The 21,096-nt window shown below is 42.9% G+C and overlaps 1 long non-coding RNA gene and 1 pseudogene across 1 annotated transcript in view; both read left to right on the top strand.

Moving 5' to 3' along the window:
• Nucleotides 1-6,772, top strand: part of LOC138171026 (uncharacterized) — an 8,781-nt gene extending 2,009 nt beyond the window's left edge. The window contains exons 3-4 of the long non-coding RNA XR_011170791.1: nt 4,785-4,898; nt 6,645-6,772. This is a non-coding gene — a long non-coding RNA (uncharacterized lncRNA). The remainder of the gene's footprint in view (nt 1-4,784; nt 4,899-6,644) is intronic.
• Nucleotides 1-20,095, top strand: part of LOC138171024 (zinc finger protein 850-like) — a 113,494-nt pseudogene extending 93,399 nt beyond the window's left edge.
• Nucleotides 20,096-21,096: the final 1,001 nt, after the last annotated feature.

Here is a 21,096-nt window from a genome sequence, read left to right as displayed (position 1 = left end):
GTGTGTGTGTGTATGTGTGTGTGTGTGTGTGTGTGTATCCTGGAGAGAGCAGATAGCAGTTTGGAGTGGAGCACAGGCATGCAGGAAAGGCTAGCAGTCATAACAACATTTAGAAGGTTCGGACTCTGCACTGAGCACGTTACCATAACTGTCTGAGAGGAGGAGGTGATTATTGTGCCCATTTTAAGTAAACTGAGGCATAGCTAAAAAGAACCTAAAAGTGAACTGAGGCAACTTTTTGAGAAAAGGAAATAGATGCTCGGACCTGTGCCTGCCTCAGCCTGCGCCTGCCTCAGCCTGCTCCTGCCTCAGCCTGAGCCTGCCTCAGCCTCTGCCTGCCTCAGCGTCCTTTCCTTCTGTGTCCTCTCATGCACTTCTGAGCCTGAATCATGAATCAAAGACACTAAGGGCCTACTTTGTGTTAAGCCATGCTTATACAAAAAAGAATTCCTGCCCTCAAGGAGCTTACAGTCTAATGGAAGAGACAACATGCAAGCAAATATATACAAAGCCAGCCATGGACTGTATGCTAGGGAATAATTAGCAGTGGGATGGCAGCAGCCTTGACAGGGGGTAAGGAAGGCTTCCTGTAGGAGGTGGGATTTTCATTGGGACTTAGAGGAAGCCCAGTACTTACTTAGAGGTCAGTAATCTGAGCAGGAGAGGGAGAGCCAAGCATGGGGAACGGCCAGAGAACATGCTGGGAGGCAGGAGATGGAGGGTCTTGTTCTTGTAGCCCCCAGGAGGCTGGTGCCACTGGATTGAAGAGGAGGTTTTGGGGGGTAAGGTGTGGGAGATTGGAAGCTAGGACAGGCTGTGAATGCCAAACCCAGCCTTTCGTATTTGATGGGAGGCAGTGGGGCCCCACTAGTGGGGGGTGACGGGATCAGACTTGCCCTTTAGTGGCTGATGGAGGATGGGATAGGAGAGGGCAGGGACATGAGGTGGGCAGACCCCCTGCAGCTGCTAGTCTAGTGCAGGGGTGAGCTGGGGAGGCCTGCCCCTGGGCAGGGGCAGGGGTCTCTGTCACCTGCTCTGGAAACCTCCCAAGGGCCATAGAAATGCTAGCTGTTCTTAAAGACCTGTTGCCTTCCCCACTGGCACCTTTTCCCTTTTGCCAAGCTTGGCCCATGGTAAGTGATCCATGCTCCCAGGCAGGCAGGGTCTTCCTCTTGTCCTCTTGAGGCTGTCTGTGGCTCCCAGCTGGAGAGTTGGAAGGGACCTCGGTGACACCTTGTCCTACCCAGGCCCCAAGTGTGTCCCCACCAGGTCCAGGAAGTGGTCGTGCAGCTTCCATGTGAGGATGGGGGAGCTGCCTGTCCCTGGTGAAGGGGCTCCTTCCACCTGGGACAGCTCTCACTGTTGAGGCCAGTTCAGTTTCATTTTTTTCCTCAGAAGTTAAGCTCTGATCGGCCTCTTTGTACCTTTCACACGTCACTCCTGGGCTTGTTCTCCGAAACAGTACATGTTGCTTCCATGGTAGGATCTCTCCTTCCAATACTTGAACAAGGTGCCGTGGGCTCTGTTCTCTGTCAAAGCTGGCATGAAGTGTCAGCGCCCTGAATTACTCAGGTCCTGTCAGGCATAACGCCGTTCATCGTTAAGGCAAGTGTAAATGCCTAGAGATGCTGTTGGGCAAGACTGATGGGAGCTGTCCGCCAGGAGCTGTCCACGCTTACCAGGGCACAGCCCCATGGAGCTACTGGGTTGTGACTCATCTTGGGCAGTCAGGTGGGCTCCCATATCCCACTGGCAAATCACCTTAATGACAAAGCTGACTGGTCTGTTCTGGCCAAGGCTGGCTGACCACACTGTTCAGAAGGGCACAGTTATGTGGAGGGAGAAGGGTTGGAGCCTTATCTGGGGCAGCAGAGGGAGCTCTCACAGTGCCTCGGGGCCCCTTAAGCTTAGCCATATGAAACTTATGCCCAGAGGGTAGAACCAGTGGGGGCAGCTATGACTGTGCTAACTCACGTTTGCTTTATAAATTTTCAAAAGGAGTAATTTGTCGAAGGGAAGGGGCACGTGCCTTGCAGTTACATTCACACATGAGATGGAGGCTTGAGGAATTCTCTGGATTCCACATGTCCTGACACAATTAAAAACCCCAAGTTGGCCCTTTTTTGTTGGCCTCAGACTCAGACCATGAAGAGCTTGAGCATTTCTAGCCTTGGATTTACTTGTCATTGGATCCTCCGACTCCTGTTTTTGGCTCCATTTTCTGTGCATTTTCTTTTCAGACTTACATTAGCCAGTGAGTTCTCTCTCCATTGATGTTGGTTTCTTGGGATGACAGTTATTTTTCTTCTTATTGAGATTCTTTCCCTTTGTGTCTTGATGACTAGCTATTGGAATGTCCTTCATTACTCTTGGGCTGACATCCCATAAAGATCCGAAGGGATCATCTCTATCTTTTCTTGGAGTGAGTCCCAATAACCTGCCTCCTCCCAATCCGGTTCAGGTCAGTCCATTCCCAGATTTCTCCTCCTCTGTCCCTTTTTCCAGGAGGGCTTTGGCACTTGCCCCCAAGGGATCCATCATTTCCATGCCAGCAATCAGTTCTTTCCTTGAAGTGACAGTTTCAGAGTGAAATGTCTCCTTTTTGATATCTTGAAGACTAGTAAGGACATTATTGACTACTCTCTTTGAGAGAGAGACAGACAGAGTGCATACTCCAGCCAATGTTTGTTCAGTAAAGATTCCTCATCACTACTCTCTCCTGCCTCTGGGCCAGCCTAGATGTCCCCTTTCTTTGGAAGTACAGTGACTGTTTCCTTCCTAGACAGCAGATCTGGCTCCTGTTGCATGAAGTTTTTCCTCCCTTCACTAATGAATGCCAATGAGCCAGCAGGAATCAGAGAAATAGTTTTCTTACACCGTAGAGTGCAGTTCACCAGATCTTGAAGGCAAGTTGTATCATTAACAATTCAGCTAGTGGTGTTTATACACTGCATAAGAAGAAGGAAAATCAGTGAGTCCTCATTCTATTGTAGCTGGCTCTGCAGACCAGAAGGTGTGCTTGTTAAGGAGAATGAGTCTCATTGGTTAGAGGAGATAGGTGAGCAATGGTCCTTGTTAGCATGGCTAGTGGCACTAAATCCAAGGGAACTCTTTGTCTGACTAGATAAGAGAGGAGGCCATTCTGGTGGTAGTGGTTTCTGACCTTTATTCTGGAAGAGGACCAAACATCATTGTTATGTTAGAGTCAAGGCATGGTGTGTCCATCTGTGACCAACACAAGCTTGGAATGCTCTACCCTAGGTTGGGCACAAAGACTCTGTGTGAACATTTGGGGTGGATTCTCCAAATTTTCCCATCCTGCATTTCCTTTGAGCTTTTCAATTCTCTTTGCTTATAGAGCACGGCACCTTCCCTGATGTGGGCACGCCATGTTGAGCAGTCCTATGCCAGTGTCTCCCATGTTGTAGCAGCAAGCACCCCAGTGTCCCCAGGGTGCCTGCTCACACAGGTTCTTGGATCTGCTTTGTTAAAGGAAAGCAACTCAAAATGGGTTAACAAGCTTACTTTAATCAGTCAGACATATATCGTTTACCTTGTTCAGGAGAAAAGGTCAGCACCCTGAACCTCAAAGTATACAGGCATAATTATCAAGACAGAAACATCAAGTAGACAGATTTCCAAACTGTGCAACCATTACATCCATACCCAGTCAACATCTGGGTTTCCACATTCTGGGTTTTTCAAAGCCGGGGGACTCTCAACAACGGCTTCCCAGAATTCAGATCAAATCACAGAACACTTCTCAAAGTGAGTCCCAAAAACAAAGCCACACTTCAGGGCTTATATAGCCTTCTCCTGGCTCAGAGAATGTAACAACCTTATTGACTCACTGGCCAATCAAGAAGTATCTAATGAAAAACAAGCCTCCCACCCCAGGCTCCAGGTGCACTCTAGCCTAGGGGCAGGGAAGATCTTTAAGTTTGCATTTCCATTACACATGTCACCCCATCAATTCCAAAGTTCATAAGAGACACCTTGGGAGTGTCCTTATATTGCTTCTTCTGACCTCCATGAGAGTGGAGTTCTCCTGTGTGAGTTCTCCATAAAATGGTCTTTTTGACAAGCGTACTTTTACATTCAAACAATGTGGCCAGCCCATCAGAGTTGCACTCTCTGAAGCAGAGTTTGAATGCCTGGCAGTTTAGTTTGAGTAAGGACCTCAGTGTCCAGTCCCTTATCCTGCCAGGTGATCTTCAGAATCTTCCTAAGAATTCAAATGGAACTGATTTCATTTCCTGGCATTGCACTGAGAGACTGTCCAGGTTTCACAGGCATACAACAATGAAGTCATCACAATGGCTCTGTAGACCTTCAGTTTGGTAGTCAGTCTAATACCCCATCTCTCCCATATTTCCTTTGGAACCTCCCAAACTGAGCTAACCCTGGCAATGCATGAGTCAACGTCATTATCAATGGGCACACCCCTGGAAAGTACACGATCCAGGCAAGTGAACCTATTCACAGTATTCAAAACTTCCCCATTATCTGTAACTTATGCTTCCACATATGAATGGTGTGAAGCTGGCTGGTAGAGAACCTCTGCTTTCTTGGTGTTAATTGTTGGGCCAACATTAGCTCAAGCAGCAGATCCGTACTTTGTTATATCTCAGCTTCAGAGGTTGCACTGTGAACAATAATCTGTGAACAAGAAATCAAGTACCAACTCTCCCTCCACTTTAATCTTGGCTTGTAGCTCTTTCAAGTTAAATAATTGACCATTAGTGCAGAAGCTGACCTTGATGCCATGTTCTTCCTCATTGAAGGTATCTGATAACTTTGCTGTAAACATGCTGAAAAACTTGGGAGCAAGCACATGACCTCGTTTCATTCCATTGGTATCTGGGAAAGCACAAGATCATCCATTATCTAGACCCTGGGTGAGCATGCTGTCATGAATACTGATGAATTTCTTCAGGCAACAAAATTTTGACATAATTTCCCATAAACCCTCATGACTGACAGTATCAAAGGCCTTGGTCAGTTCTACAAACATTGTGTATAGACCTCTGTTCTGCTCCTGGCATTTCTTCGAGACTTAGTGGGCGACAAACACCATATCCACTATTTAATCCTTGGTCCTTTCTGAAGCCACACTGGCTTATAGGTACATGACCATCTTCCAGGTGGAGGATCAGCCTATTAAAGAGGACTCTGACAAGAATCTTGCCAGCAAGGACTGAGAGATCTACCCTCCCGACCCCCATGATTGTCACAGGATAATCTTTCTCCTTTACCTTTATAGAGATAGATAAGGAAGGTGTCCTTGAACCCCTGGGAGATAGCCTCCTCTTGCCCTATAACCTGGAACATGTCAGTCAACTTTCATGTGAACAGTGAACACCCCACCTTGTAAATCTCAGTTGGAATAGAATCAGCACCAGGTACTTTGCCACATGAAAGAAGCCTAATAGCAGTCAAGATTTCTTTAGTTAGAAATTGGTCTCAAGACAGATTGACTTCAATCAGTCAATGGCTTCAGCATTGGTTGATGAACCATTGTTCTGTTGAGAACACTATGGGAGTGTTCAGCCCATCTTCCCAGGATCGTGTCTTTATCACTGATCAATGTGCCTCCATCAGCACTGAGTAGTTGCCATGCTTCATAGGTTGTTGGCCCATAAATTGCCTTGAGGGCACCATAAACATACTTTGGATTACTACTATTAGCATACAGCAGGATTTCATCTGCCTTCTTACTTATTTGAATGAAATGCTCCCTACTCAAATGAGCCTAATTTCTAATGGAGGAGATAACATCAACAGAAAAGTGAATTCAAATAAGTAAAAGGGGCTACATGCCCAGGGGTTTAGTAGGGAGGATACCAACAGCTGGAGACAGCAGGGATGACCATGCAGAAGATGGTGCTTGAGAGGGGAGAAAGGGATTCCAGGTGGAGGGAAGCAGGGAAGGACCTCCAGGTAAGGGGGATGGGCAGTACATAGAGCTGGGAGGTAGAATGCTGTGGGTGAGAACCCAAGAGAAGGCCCATGTGACTGGATGTCAAAGGACAGGAGGCTGATGAAACTGGAAGGAGATATTGGGGCCAGCTTGGGTGGGGCTTTACCAAGGAGAGGGTTGGTATTTGATCCTAGAACAAGAGGGATCCACTGATCACTGTGCTTAAGGAAAATGGCAGGAGTGTGGAGGGTGGACTGGGGTGGCGAGAGACCCAAGGCAGGGTGTGGAAGGAAGGGAAGAGAAGGGAGTAAGCATTTATGTAGCACCTACTATTTTATTCCAACTGCAAATATTAAAACCTTTTTTCAATATTGTCGTGAGCTTTTCATGACTATTGCTCTTGCCGTGATGTGGATGCTGCAGCTCCAACGCGGAGCACTAACCACTGTATGATCATAGCTCGCCACAAAGGAGACTCATGACTATTACTTTCCCTTTCTGGAAGGCAATTAGGGTTAAGTGACTTGCCCAAGGTCACACAGCTAATTTTTGTGTTAAGTGTCTGAGGCCGGATTTGAACTCCGGACTCCAGGGCGGGTGCTCCATTCACTTTACCACCTAGCCGCCCCTGGGCTTTACTTTCCTTATGTAAATTGATGAGCATTAGCCTAGATGAATTCTGGAGTCAATTTTACCTCTAAACCCTGTGACTTTTGATGGTTAGGAGTTGGTGACGTTCCAGGATGTGGCTGTGAACTTCACCCAGGAGGAATGGGGACTCTTGGACCATTCTCAGAAAGAGCTGTACAAGGAGGTCACCATAGAGAATACCAGGAACCTGCTATTTCTAGGTAAGGACCACTTCTGGAGCTATGAATCTACCATCAAAAGGACTGCCTTCATTCCTTCCCTGGTGCGCATGGTTTCTAGCAAAGGTGAATTTTTTGTGTCCAAGAGACAGAACCTTCCTGCTGCCTGGTTTTCCTGTAAAAGGGCTTTGCTGTGTGTAACAGGGATCTGGGGTCCCCTTTATCGCTCTTGAAGTTCTTTCTTGCTGGTTCTAGGGAGCTTCAGGTCAAAGATCAAAATCAGTGTTGAAGAAGCTCAGACTTCGAAGGCAGCACAGAGGCTTTATCTAATGAATTTCTACTTCAACAGGAATTTTATCTGAAACCTGCTCAGACAGCTTTTTCACAAAGACGGGCAGTGAAGGGAAGCCCCTACGTCCCAGAGTAGCCCCTTTTTCTTTGGATTGGGTCTGGTCTTTGGCATGTTCTTGTTAACAAGCATAGATTTATAGCTCACTACTCATAGCCTTACTCTCAGAACCCTGGTCTTCCTAAATCCCCAGGATTCCAGTGCAAATTGTAGGAAAGAATCAGAAGGGAATTAGCTTTATATATACCTTCTATGTACCAGGCACAGTGTAAAAAATGTTATCTAATTAGAACCTCACAATAAGCCGATGAGTTAGATGATAAATGTCCCCATTTTACAGTTGAGGAAACTGAGGCAAACAGAAGTTAAATGACTTGCCTGAGGCACTTAGCTAATAAGTATCTCATGCCAGATTTGAACTCAGAGTTTCTTGAATCGAGGCCCAAGACTCTCTCCACTATATTGCCAACTGCCTCTTAATTTCTATATAATGGAATCTATGGAGTTTGCCCATTGCTCTATGAAGGAATTGGAGAAAACAGAATTTTCTGATTCCAAATTGGATTTCAAATGATCTTCCTATCCTTCTGTAAAGTTCCCAACTAGAAATACCATGTTAACAATCCTTGAGGAGTCCTGGGAACCCTCTTGTGAGGCCCCTTTCATGGCCCCTTTCCCTAATGAGAGCTAAGTTACCTGTGTCTCTCCATTCTCATCCTTTCCTTATTCCCACCCCCAGGACTTCCAGCTCCCAGAGAAGGTTTGATCTCCCACTTTGGACCAAGGGAAGCACCGTGGACCCTGGAGCCAGAAGACCCCAGAACCTCCTATACAGGTGAATGAAGGGAAAGTGGGTGTATGAGGGCTGTTATCACAAGCAGTAGCTACATGGCACAGTGAAGAGAGTGCTAGATTTGGGGTCAAGAAGACCCAACTTTACAAATATTTTTTGAGTGGAATCCTGGGCAAGTCACTGAACCTCAGTTTCCCCATCTGTGAAATGAAGGGGTTGGACACTATGGCCTTTCTCTTCCCTTCCAGCAATAAAACTATGATCCTATAATATCTACCGTTTGAACTTTGGGTCATGGAGCTCTCCTGAAGGAATCCAGAAGGGGCCTGGGCTGTCTGACACAGGCTCTTTCCTAGACCCTCTTCAAGTCAACAAGCACTTGTTAAGTGCCTGCTATATGGGAGGTCTCATGTTAAGTGTTGGGATTCAAAGGAAGGCAAGGGACATGCCCTGCTCCCAAGGAGCTCACAGACTAGTGGGGAAGACATGGACAGAGCCATGTACAACATGCTATATACATGTTAATTGGAGCTAGTCAAGGGAGGGAAGGCACTTAGATTAAGGAGGGTTGGCAGAGCCTCGTTGTGGGGGGTGGGCTTGAGCTGGGGCTTCAAAGCAGCCAGAAGAGCATTCCAGGCATGAGGGGAGCCAGGGAAAGCCCACGGAGACTGGAGACAGTTTGTCCTGTTCAAGGCATAGGAAGGAGGCCTTTGCTGCTGGATTATAGCATGTGTGAAGTGGGTGTGAGATGAAAGAAGACTGGAAAGGGAGGGGAGGGGCAGGTGAGGAAGGCCCCTAACAGGCCAGTAGAGGACTTTCTGTGCTACCTGGTGCTGGGGAGCCATTGTGATTCATTGAGGAGTCAGTGACGGGGTCAGCTGTGAGCTTTAGGAAGGTGAATTTGACAGCTGGGTAGAGCATTGACTGGTCCAGGGAGAGACTGGAGACAGTGAGACCAATCAGCAGGCTTTAGCAATACTGCAGGTAACTGGGGCTTGAAGGTGTAAGGTGGCCGTGTTGGGAGGGAAGGGAGTTTTGTTAGGAAGTCAGAGTAAAGGAGCTGGAGACCCCAAGTGTACATGGCAAACTCTAGGTGTTTTGCCATGAAAGGGAAGAGAGACATAGGATGGCATCTACTGGGGATGACTGGATTGAGATGCATCAATGCTTGGAGGACTGGGGAGAAATCATTTCATTTGTGGCAATAGGGAAAGAGCTAGTAGAAATGGAGATTGAAAATTAGTGAGAACAAGGAGATGGTAGAGTGAAAAATACACTGGAAGAGGAGGTGAGATGGAATGAGATCACTGGGGCGTGTTTGCCTTGTCAATCTGGAGGGTCCCCTCTTCACCAAAGAAAGAGATAAGGAGGAAAAGGCATTTGATTTATGTGAGATGGGGGGGGGGGGTAGGAGAGTCCTTGGTAAATGTCCAATTGTTTCAGTGAAATACAGAGCCAAGTTTTCAGCTGAGAGGGTTGGTGGGAGCAAGCCATATGGGAGGGTTGGGGAGGAATGAAAAGATCTGGAAAAGCTGCCAAGGTGAGTGGGAACAGGGGTCATTAGGGAGATGTCAAGGATTGCCTTGCCCCAGTCAGGGCCCAGCTGTGAGGTGTTACCTAAATCTGTAGTAGACCCAGGCAACCTGGTTTCATGGTTTTCTCTCTTTTCATTCAGCAGCCCATGAGTAGCACCAATGACCAGGGTCTTACCTGGATGTAATCCAAGGCTGAGGTTTGCATAAGTCATCAACCCAAGCTCCTTTCATGATCTGTATGGTCCAGTTTTTTCTCCATTCTTGGGGAATCACTGGCCAGATTTATGTAGGTCACTAACACCCTCAGTTTAGGGAGAAGGGAGGTAGAGACTCCCAGGTGTCCAGTGTTGGGTCTGGTCAGGTTCTATTTGCATTATAACCAGACTCCTTTAGGTTATAAGGTGAAAGAAGGAGATGGAAAGCATAACTGAGACCAGAAGCTATATTTGACCAATGGAGAGAGACTTGATTGCAGGATTAAGGTAGTGGGTAGGGTCTTGTATGGATCTGGGCCCAGACAGTCAATGAATAAACATTCATTCAGTGCCCTCTGTTCTAGGCACTATGCTATACTCTGGGAATACACAGGAAGGCAAGAGCCTCTGTTTCCAAGGAGTTCACAATCTACTATCAAAATAGGGAGATGGTTTGAGAAGAAGCAAGAAATCATGAACCTCAGTTTTAGATGATGAGGCAAAGGAGGGTGTTTTGGTATAGTATTAATTAAGTTCAACAGGGGCATAAGGAAACAAAAGGAGAGAGGAGAATTGGCAGTTCAAGAAAGAGAACGGAATTGAGGAGAAAACTGTCAAAATAATGATGATGATAATAATACTAACAATTATGTAGTGCCTTGTGTATGCCCAGAACTTTACAAATATTGTCTTATTCGATCCCTGTGAGAATCCTAGGCAATAGGTGCTACCCTCACTTCACAGATAAAGAAACAGACAAACAGACACACTGGGAGTCGCCCAGGGTCGTGTTCATGAAGCGTAAGCAATTGGCTCTGGAGCTGGGTTTTCTTGACATACCCATTGTGCCACCAGCTGTATTTTGACTGATAACTAGACTGCAATAAAAATGTTCTCTCATAGAAGAAGGGGGAAATGCGAGAATTTTACCAGTTATCTTCCTGAGAATTGGGAATCTTTTGTTTTTAACTCATCAAAATCAATCATTTGAATTGCTAGGTGCCACGCAGAAAATTGCTTTTTCTATTGACTAATGACAAGTAGTGTATTAAATGATGACTGTGCTTGAAGGCCAATTGCACAGACTTCTTTGGGTTTTTCAAATAAGGAAAAAATTTCTTCAGATGTAACTTTTTTATTTCTACCACTGCCACCCCTGGCTGTACTCTCACAAAAACTCTTCTGAATGATTGACCTCTGTTGTCAACCAATTCCACTGGAAATCTACCAGACTGAACAGACAGCATTGACATAAGTGGAGGACAAGTTCAAGTCATAAAATAACATTAAGGCTGTAATGAGGGTCAATATAAGGACTGTTTCCATGGAATGGTTGTCATGGTCCTGGATGCTTTCAAGATACTTGAAATCACGTGCTCGTGATTCCCAAAGAGCCTGCCATCTGTGAAAGTATTTGTATCTTGATGTGGTAACTATGCTGCTGATGAGCTGTGCTTCCAAGGTCACCTGGGCACGAGCGGACTATTCTGGTGGAGTGGCAGGAAGCAAGTGACCACAAGTGCATGCCTGGGACCATCCCCTGGCAATTGACTTGAATGTCAAAATTTTCTGGCTGTTGGGAAACAATTTGAGTGTCATGATGAAAAACTGAAGGAACGTGTTGCACTTAGAAGTGGTCATGTTTGGGTGTAATCATTACCTGAACTTGAAAAGCAGTGCATGCCTGATGATGAGGGTTTGGAATCACTGGAGAAAGAAAGCTATTGTGCTCAGAACATACACATGTGTGTTGTTCCAGAGGAAGGCATGTATATACCTTGCTTTTATTCTTATTTAAATATTTTCACAACAAAATGGGGCAATTATTTTCTGCTAAGGATCCATAAAGAATTTTTAGTGCAAACCCCTGAGACCATTACTGTGAAGCCCCAAAGGGTTTGTCAGCCACTAAAAGGCTAGGGCTGCAAAAGGACCGATAGTGAGGCATGCTGCCTACTCCCTGACAGAAGGATAAGCAGACTACGGTATAAGACACAGTATATTTGCACATGGGAAATACATGGATTTTTTAATTGTGATTATTACAAGGTTTTTCTTTTTTGAATTGGGGAGCAGGGGCATTGAAAGATAAATTGGCATTTGAAAATGGGATTGAAAGTATGAGGAGTTCCTGCCTAGGGGTGTGGAGGGGGGTGAGGCTGGGCTGAGGAGTCAAATGCCTCCTGGGAGTGTAGGCTTCTTCACTCTGGGAGGTCTCCAGAGGTCTGGGGGCCTTAGTGGTTGTGGGTGTTGCTGTGAAGACCAGCAGCTAACAGGCCACTTGTGAGAGAGAACAAGGATCTCAGATACATGCCCCCCACCCCCACTTCCCACTAAGTTTTCCTGCTCCTCACAGTGTCTTGTGCAGCAGGAGCCACCTATGGCTTCTGTGTTTATGGCTCCTAGGGGCTGTGTGCCTCCTCTGAGCCTGAGGCAGAGATCTAAGACTTCTCTATTTTAAGGCTTTCTTACACCAAAAGTATGGCTCCTATAGTCAGTGCAGAGAAGCAGAATCTTAACCTCAGGGAATCCCCCGGCGATGTTGACAAGTTACTGAGGGGCAATGAGGTAGAGGGTTATACAGTCATTAAGAAGGAAATGCTCACCAGGAGACTGGGCTGGAACTGATTGCATCAGGGACCCTTGTCTACTCCTGCTACTTGGTAACGGGCTCCTTCTATTCCAAGGTGAGATATGGGTCCACTCCCTACAATCAGGGAACTTGAAGTGATGCTTTCCCAAAGAAACTATTTTTCAAACAGCTGAATGCAAAATAGTAATCACTATTAATAATTTATTATTAATAAGTAATAACAAGCACCGTGAATCTACAGAATGTGACAGGAACTATACATTTAAAGCATCCAACCAAATTTGTATTTCAAAAATGTCCAAACTTAAATAAATTAGTTCTTTATAGAACATTTCTCATACTGTTTATTAACTCATATTTCTGCAGCAATACCCCTAAAATAATGTTACCAACATGCCAAGTGTCCTCCTTCCACTGAGTATTTGTTTAGCCTACTGCTTACACAACAGTCCATACACATATCTCCAAATACAAACAAGGGAACATGCAATAATAAAATAGTTTTACTTTACCAAAAAAAGTGCAGAGGAGAAAGGCCATCTAGTACCATGTACAGTGCTTGCCCCATCACTGAGTTAATGTATCTTTTGTAGAGATGTTGGTCAGGTCACTCACCCACTCTGAGCTTGTGGTCTGAGTTGTGAACATGATGAGCATGTTGGGCCTGTCTGTGTATCGGCTTTGTTGTGAGGATCTGGTGTGATTATTTGTAAACCTCTGTGGAAATTAAGTCATTTTGAGGATGTGAGCAAAAGGCACTTTCAAATGATTGATTCTGCCCATGTAAGTTTGAAGACTCTTCTCTTTCCCTAGGAAGGAAAGATTCCAAATCAGTTTCCTTTCTGTCAATGGAGAGAAGAGGATATATTTGTGTATATGTGTGGCTGTTATATATGTGTGTCTTTGTTTGCTTTAGATGGAGAGACTAGGCTTGAAGAGAGGAAGATGACTGCCAAGCTGAACATTTCTTCTGAAGACTCACAACAGCAAAGATTCGTGAATGGTCATTACTATGACCTCAGTTTGAGAGAAATCTGTGATTCCAATATCAATATTGATAAAAAACAAAAGAGTCACTGTGGATTTGATAAAGATGCAAGGAGTTTCACACAGTATCCAGTCCTCATTCACTGTAAGAAAATGACCTCTGGAAATGGCTGCTGTCAGGATAGTAAATGTAAGGAATGCTCTACTGAGCAGGTGGGGATGGTTGAGAAGCCTCCCGAAGTGCAAACTGATCAATGGGAGAGGGCTTTCAGCTTGAATTCCAACCTAATTAGACCTCAGAAAAGCCATACTGGAGAAATGCTTTATACAGGGAATGAAGGTGAGAAGACCTTCAGCAGTAATTCACAACTCATTGAACACCAGAAGATTCATAATGGAAAGAAACATTGTGATTGTAACGAATGTGGGAAAGCCCTCAAGGGTCAGTCATCCTCTGTTCAGCATCAGAAATTTCATACCAGCGAAAAGCCATATCACTGTATGCAGTGTGGAAAGACCTTCAAGAAGCAGTCCTCCCTCATCTCCCATCAGAGAATTCATACTAAAGAGAAACCCCATGAGTGTCATGAATGTGGTAAAGTTTTTGATGAAAAGTCATCCTTTATTGTACATCAGAGAAGCCACACTAAAGAGAAATGTTATGAATGTAATCATTGTGGAAAGACTTTCAGACAGAGGTCCAATCTTGCTGAACATCAGAGAATCCACACTGGAGAGAAACCTTATAAATGTAGTCAGTGTGGAAAGACTTTCAGACACAGCTCTAGTCTGGCTAATCATCAGAGAATCCACACTGGAGAGAAACCTTATGAGTGTAATGAATGTGGAAAGGCTTTCACACAGAACTCCAATCTTGCTCAACATAAGAGACTTCACACTGGAGAGAAACCGTATACATGTAACCAATGTGGAAAGACTTTCACACACCACTCCAGTTTTACACTACATCAGAGAATCCACACTGGAGAAAAACCTTATGAATGTTTTCGATGTGGAAAAAGTTTCAGACAGAGTGTCAGTCTTGCTGTACATCAGAGAACACACAGGAGGTAAATCTAATAAATGTGATCAATGTGGGAAGGCTTTCAGATGCAGCTCCAGTCTTGCCATAAATCTTAGGATCCACACTGGAGAGAAACCTTATGAATGTAATCAGTGTGGTAAGACCTTCTAACAATAGTCATTCCTGATTTCCCATGGGAAAATTCATTCTAGATATAAATTTCATCAGTATGATGAATGAGGAAAGACATTCAAATGGAGGAAGGGCTAGCTAGACATCAGAAAATCATTCTGGGCACAAGCTCTATATGGACTCAATGTGGGGAGATCTTCCTTGAGAGAGCATGTCTTCCTTTACATCTGAACATTCATAGTGGAGTAAACAATATGAATGTGCTCAGCTGGGGCGTCTTTTGTGGGAAGATGGAGATCCAGCACGTTCATACTGGAAAGAAGGCTTCTAAAAGCAGCAATTGTGGGAAAGCCTTGACATGAAGGTCATCCTTGACTACACATTGGAGACATTATACTAGAGATAGAACTTATGGATCTAACTAACAAAAGAGAAGGCCTCTTGCTTGAGCAGCCCTAACTAGATATCCCAAGTTTCATACTGTGTGTGGCCTGTCAATGTACTGACTTTTACTCTGATGCTGCCGTTTTTCAGCACTCCTCCATATTCTGTAGCGTATGCCACAACTTCACCAGCCATTTCCCAATCAGTTAACACTCCCTTGTTTCCTGTTCTTGGTTGACACAAAAAATTCTGGTAAAAATATTTTGGTAACTGTTGGACACTTATTTCTGTAATGATTTCTTTTGACTGGGAGGTAGTGCAGTGAATAAAATACTACTCCTGAAGCTATATCACCTGAGTTTGAGTTCAAATTCCATTTCTGGCCCTTACTATAACTATATGTGTGACCCCAGGCAAGTCATTGAACCTTTTAATTCCTTAGTTTTCCCCATCTGTAGAATAGGTATACTAAGGGGTGGAGCCAAGATGGCAGAGTAAAGGCAAAGACCTGATCTCCTCCAAATCTCCCTCCAAACAACTTTAAATAATTCCTCAAGATGAAATCTGGAGTGGTATCACCAAGAAAAGGATGTGGGGAAACAGTTTTCCAGCCCACAACTTAGAAAGATCTGTCTCCCTGGGGTCAGAGTGGACTACACTCCAGCGAAGGCTGTGCCCTGGCAAGTCAACTATGGGCCCTCAGGAGCAACTGAATCAGCAGGCCAACAGTGACTTCAGAAGCTCTCAGCCCACATGTGGTAAGCATGTTGGACACCTGACCAGAAGGGTACACTTTACTGCCGCTGGGCGCAGGACTCCGTTGCATTGTCCAGGGTTGCTATCAGGTGAGAAGCACACTACAGATTGCACCTATAGGGGAGTGGGTACTTTGGTCACTATTCTAGTGCTGAACATGATTCCTAGAGTGGTAAACAAACCTTTGTGTAGGTCTTACCACCTTGGAAGAATTGGAAACTTACAGATTCCCAGGTCTAGTTCTGCAGATAGGAGCAAGAAAAACCCGAAACTTGGAACAGTGCCTTCTCCACCCCAGGAACAGAGCCCAACTTTAACATAAAATTAAAAGTTAAGAAGTAGGTAGGGAAAATGAGGAAACAATGAAAAAAGAACCTAACCAAAGAAAATCACTGTGGTGACAGAAGATCAAAACATGAACTCAGAAGAATGGCAAAGTCAAAACTGTTTCATCCAAAGTCACAAAGAAAAATGTAAATTGGCCTCAGGATCAAAAAATAATTTCTAGAAGATGTAAAAAATATAAAATAAATAAAAATAAAAACCAAATAAGAGAAGTAGGAAAAGAAATGAGAGTGATAGAAAACCATGGGGGTGGGGGGTGGCGGGAGGGGAAGAGTCAGCAGCTTGGTAAAGGAGACAGAAAAAATACTGATGAAAATAACACCTTCAAAAACAGAATAGGTTATAAACAGGCAGTTTTCACACAAAGTAATCAAACCTATGTATAGCTATGTGAAAAAATTCTCTAAGAGAAATGCAAATTAAAACAAGTTTGAGGTACAAACACACCTATCAGATTTGCTAATATTAGAGAAAAAGAAAATGATAAATGTTGGAGGGGATGTGGAAAAATTGGGACAGTAATGCACTGTTGGTTGAATTCTGAACTGATCCAACCACTTGGAATTTTTTATTATGCCCAAAGGGCTATTAAAGTGTACATACCCTTTGATCCAGCTATACTGCTATTAGTTCTGTATCCAAAAGAGGAAAGGGGGGGGGGAGAGAAAGTACTATTTGGGTATTTTGTTGCTGTTTTCCTTTTTAGTATTTTATTTTCCCCCAGTTACATGTAAAATTTTTAAAATTTGTTTTAAAATGTTGTGTTCCAAATTCTCTCCCTTCCCCTTTCCCCCCATTGACAAGGTAAGCTTTTGATAGAGGTTATGCATGTGTAGTCATGCAAAACATTCCTGGAAAAGTCATGTTGTGAAAGAAAAATCTCAAGAAAAATACAGTTTGCAAAGTGTGCTGCAGCCTGTGTTTAGACACCATCAGTTCTTTCTCTGGGGATGGACAGCATTTTTCTTCCTAAGTCCAGGAAGGTTATTTGTACAAAAATATTTATGCCAACTTTTTGTGGTAGCAAAGAATTGGAAGTTGAGGGGCTGTCCCTCAAGGGGGAATGGCTGAACAAGTTCTGGTATATGATTCTAATGGAATAGTATTGTGCTATAAGGAATAAGGAGCAGCATGATTTCAGAAAAACCTGGACTTAGATGAGCTGATGCCGAGTGAAGTGAGCAAAATGAAAACAGTATTCACAATAACAGGAATATTGTACACTGAACAGCAAGGAATGGCTTAGCTATTCTCAGTGATACAACAATCTAAGACAATCCCAAAGGATTCATGAAAAATGTTCTCTGCCTCCCAAGAAAGAACTGGTGGCATCTGTCTACAGAATTAAGCATACTTGTTTCCCCTCCTCCCTAGGTTTGATTTTTCTTCCAGAAAATGACTAATATGAAAATACGTCTCACAAGCTTACACATGTATAACCTATATCAGATTGATTACTATGACAGGGAGGGGGAGGGGAAATGTGGGGAAGGAGGGACTTAAAACTAAATGAATTTTAAATATCAATAACATATAGTCTGTAGGTAGAAAATAATGTAAGATGAAAGCAAAATTAGTGGCCTTGAACGGTTCTGATGTGTGACAAACTTTACCGAGAAGAATATAACACTCAATTTTTAATAAAAAAAATATCTTATTTGAATCCTTTGCAATGAGCTAAAGAATTGAAAGATACATATTAAATAAAACTTCTAGAGTTAAAAAAAAAAACCCAAACCTGAATAGACCAAAAGTTAAAGGAGGCACAAAAATCCAACCGAAGGGGACTTCTTATAAAACCAGAATTGGCTAAATGCAAGATCATGTACAAAAATTCACTGAAGAGAAGAACTCAAAAAGTATAATTGGTCAGATGGGAAAGAAGGTACAAAAGCTCACTGAAGAAAATAGTTCCTGAAAAATTAGAATTGGGCAAGTGGAAGCTAACGACTGCACAAGACATCAAGAAACAATAAAATAAAATAAAAGGAATGAAATAATAGTAGAAAATGTTAAATATCTAATCAGGAAGACAACTGACCTAGAAAACGGATCGAGGAGAAATAATTTAAGAATTATTGGCCTACCTGAAAGTCATTTAAAAAGAGAGCTTAGTCATCATCTTTCAAGAAATTATCAAGGAAAACTGCCCTGATATCCTAGAGCCAGAGGTTAAATTAGAAATTGTGAGAATCCATCAATCACGTCCTAAAAGAGATGCCAAAGGGAAAACTTTCAGGAATGTTATAGCCAAATTTCAGAGCTCCCAAGTCAAGGAAGAAATATTTCAGACAGCCAGAAAGAAATAGTCAAAATATCATGAAGCCATAGTCAAGATCACACAAAATGTAGCTGCTTCTATATTAAAGGATCAAAGGGTTTAAGATATGATATTTCAGAGGGCAAAGGAACTAGGTTTACAACCAAGAATCCCCTTCCCAGCAAAAGAAACTCTAATTCTTCCAGGAGAAAATGGATATTTAATGAAATTGAGGGCTTTCAAGCATTCCCAATGAAAAGACCAGGACTGGATAGAAAGTTTGACTTCCAAATACAAGACTCAAAAGAAGCATTAAAAAGGTAAAAAGGAAAGAGAAACTATAAAGGACTCAATAAAATTAAACATTTCTGCATGGGGAGATGAAATTTATAAGTCCTAAGAACTATCATTATTAGGACAGTTAGAAGGTACATAAGCAGACAAACAGTATGGCTATGAGTTGACTATGATGGTATGATATCTAAGAAAAATAAAATTAAGGGGTTAGAAATAGGGATGTAGTATGAGAAGGGGAAAGAGGGAGAATGGAGGAAATTATCTCACATAAAAGTTTTTACAGTGGACGGGAAGAGGCAGGAGGCAGAGGAGACTGCTTGAACCCTACTCTAATTAGAATTGGCCCAAAGAGGGAATAGCACACAATTGGGTATAGAAATTTATTTTTCCCTACAGGGAAGAAGGAGCAGAAGGAAGTAAAAGGAGTGGGGGCTGACAAAAGGGAGGGCACATTGGGAGAGGAGGTAGTCAGAAGCAAAACACTTGAAAGACAAGGCCAAAGGAGAGAAGGATAAATGGAAAAATGGGCTGGAGGAAAATACACAGTAATGATAACTGAATTTTTTTCTGACAAGTTCCTCTGATAAAGGCATCATTTCTCAAATATATAGAGAACGGAGTCAAATCTATAAGAATATAAGTCACTACCCAACCGATAAATCATCAAAGGTTATAGACAGGCAGTTTTTGGATGAAGAAATCAAATCTATAATCATGAAATAATGCTCTAATTCACTATTGATTGTTGTTCAGTCATTTTTCAGTTCTGTCTGACTTTGTGACCTCATTCAGGGCTTTCTTGGCATAGGTACTGAAGTGGTTCATTTCCTTCTCCAGTTTTTTTTTTTTTTAACAGATGAGGAACTGAGGCAAAAAGTGTTAAGTGACTTAACCCAGAGTCACACAGATAGTAAGTGTCTGAGGCCAGACTTGAAATCAGGTCTTTCTCACTCCGGGGTCTATATGCTCTACGCACTGTATCACCTAGCTGCCCTCCCAACATAGTTCAGTGTACTTAGATTACAAATTGCATGGAGAGCAGTAAGGTATACGAACACTGGGGGAAAAAAAGGTAGGAAGGGTCTGTGGGGTTAAGAGCTTTAAATATCCATAAAAATGACTTTACATTTGATCCTGGAAATTATAAGGAGTGACTGAAGTTCATTTAATTGAAAACTAATATGGTTAGATATGCTCTTAAGGAAAATCATTTTGGCAGGTGAATAAAGGATAGACTGGAGTGTGAAGACAGGTGAGGCAAGGAGACCAGTTAGAAGACTATTTCAATAGCTTGTGTGTATGTGTTTGTACAAAGCAGAAAAGAGAGAGAAGTAGATGGATGGAGAAGTGATCACTAGATACATAGGAAAGAAGGAAGGAAATGCCTTCTGTATGCCAGGTGCTATGATAAATGTTTTTTACAAATATTACATCATTTGAACCTAACCAGCCATGAGGAGGGTGCTATAGGTAAAGCATTGATTCAGGTCTTTGTGCTAGATACTGAGCTAAGCAGCGTGAATCCAAATACAAGGTGGAAAAAAAAAAGTCCCTTCCTCAGGGATGTGCTAGACTCATAGCAAACCCACTTTAGATAGCCAATGGTTAAATTTTCAGTGTGAGGATGCCTCAGAATCAGCAAGTCCAAAAATCTGGGTTCCATTTGTTAATTGGGCTTTAATATAAAAAATATCAATAAATGTGGTTTCAAGTAGATGCAGAATAGTCTTGTGTTATTTGGATTTCTTTTCCTTTATCTTTGAGGGTTTTTCTCCTGGTTTCTTGAAGAATTTGTTGTTTGTCATTGGATCTAATAAGTCTAACTACTATGCATCTTCATGTTTGCAGCATTTTTTCCCCTGTAGTCTGTGGATTCTTTCACCGAAAGAACCCTTTACATTTTCTTCCATTGAAAGGACCCTTTACAACTGACATAAGTGCCAGAAAATTTTCTTGTATTATTTCTTGTATTGTGGTGTTCAGAATTTTTTGACTTGCTATATTTGTCTGGGAGAACTATAACCTCTAAATTGTTTCTTTCTGCCCTGTCTTTTAGATTACTGTGTCCATATGGAAGTCATGTTTCCTTTTAATGTCATTGCTTTATTGCTTTAGATCAGCATTTACTAAACTGTGGGTTTGGGCTCAGTTCTCTATATTTGAGAAATGAGATTTTCATCTGAGAAAGTTTACTAACATAATTTTTTTTCTTAGTTTCCTAATTTTCTTCTATTTTGACTGCATTGTTTTGGTTTATATAAACCCTGTTTATTTTCATGTAATCAAAATTACCCATTTTATCTCCTGTCAGCCTTGATCTCTTACTTGGCCATGGGCTTTTTCTCTACCCATAGATCTGACAGGTAGTTTCTGGCAGGCTACACTTATTTGCTTGTAATTATCACCATTTATCTAAATCACACATCCACTTTGAGTTTATCTTGGTAGATGGTACAAGATGCTAGTAAATGCCCATTTCTGCCAGACTACTCTCCAATGTTAACCAAGATCACCTCACCTTTAAGGTGGCAGCTGCCAGATCTTACTTCAGCTCCTTGGTACTGGAACTTTCTTCTGGGCCACTTACAGTTTTTTTCCTCCCTTTGACCCAGAAGTCCTGGTTTCTCTATGAAAATCCTGGAGGTTTTCACTTTGGGGTTTCTTTCAGGAGATGATGAGTGGATTCTTTCCATTTTCACTTTTTCAACTGGTTTTGAG

The sequence above is a fragment of the Petaurus breviceps genome, unplaced genomic scaffold, assembly GCF_028583685.1.
Source record: "Petaurus breviceps papuanus isolate PSGF00001 unplaced genomic scaffold, PetGlider_PUasm1.0 404, whole genome shotgun sequence".
NCBI classification, from domain to species: Eukaryota; Metazoa; Chordata; class Mammalia; order Diprotodontia; family Petauridae; genus Petaurus; species Petaurus breviceps.
Note: the sequence above shows the minus strand (reverse complement) of the source record. Positions and strands in the feature narration are given on the sequence as shown.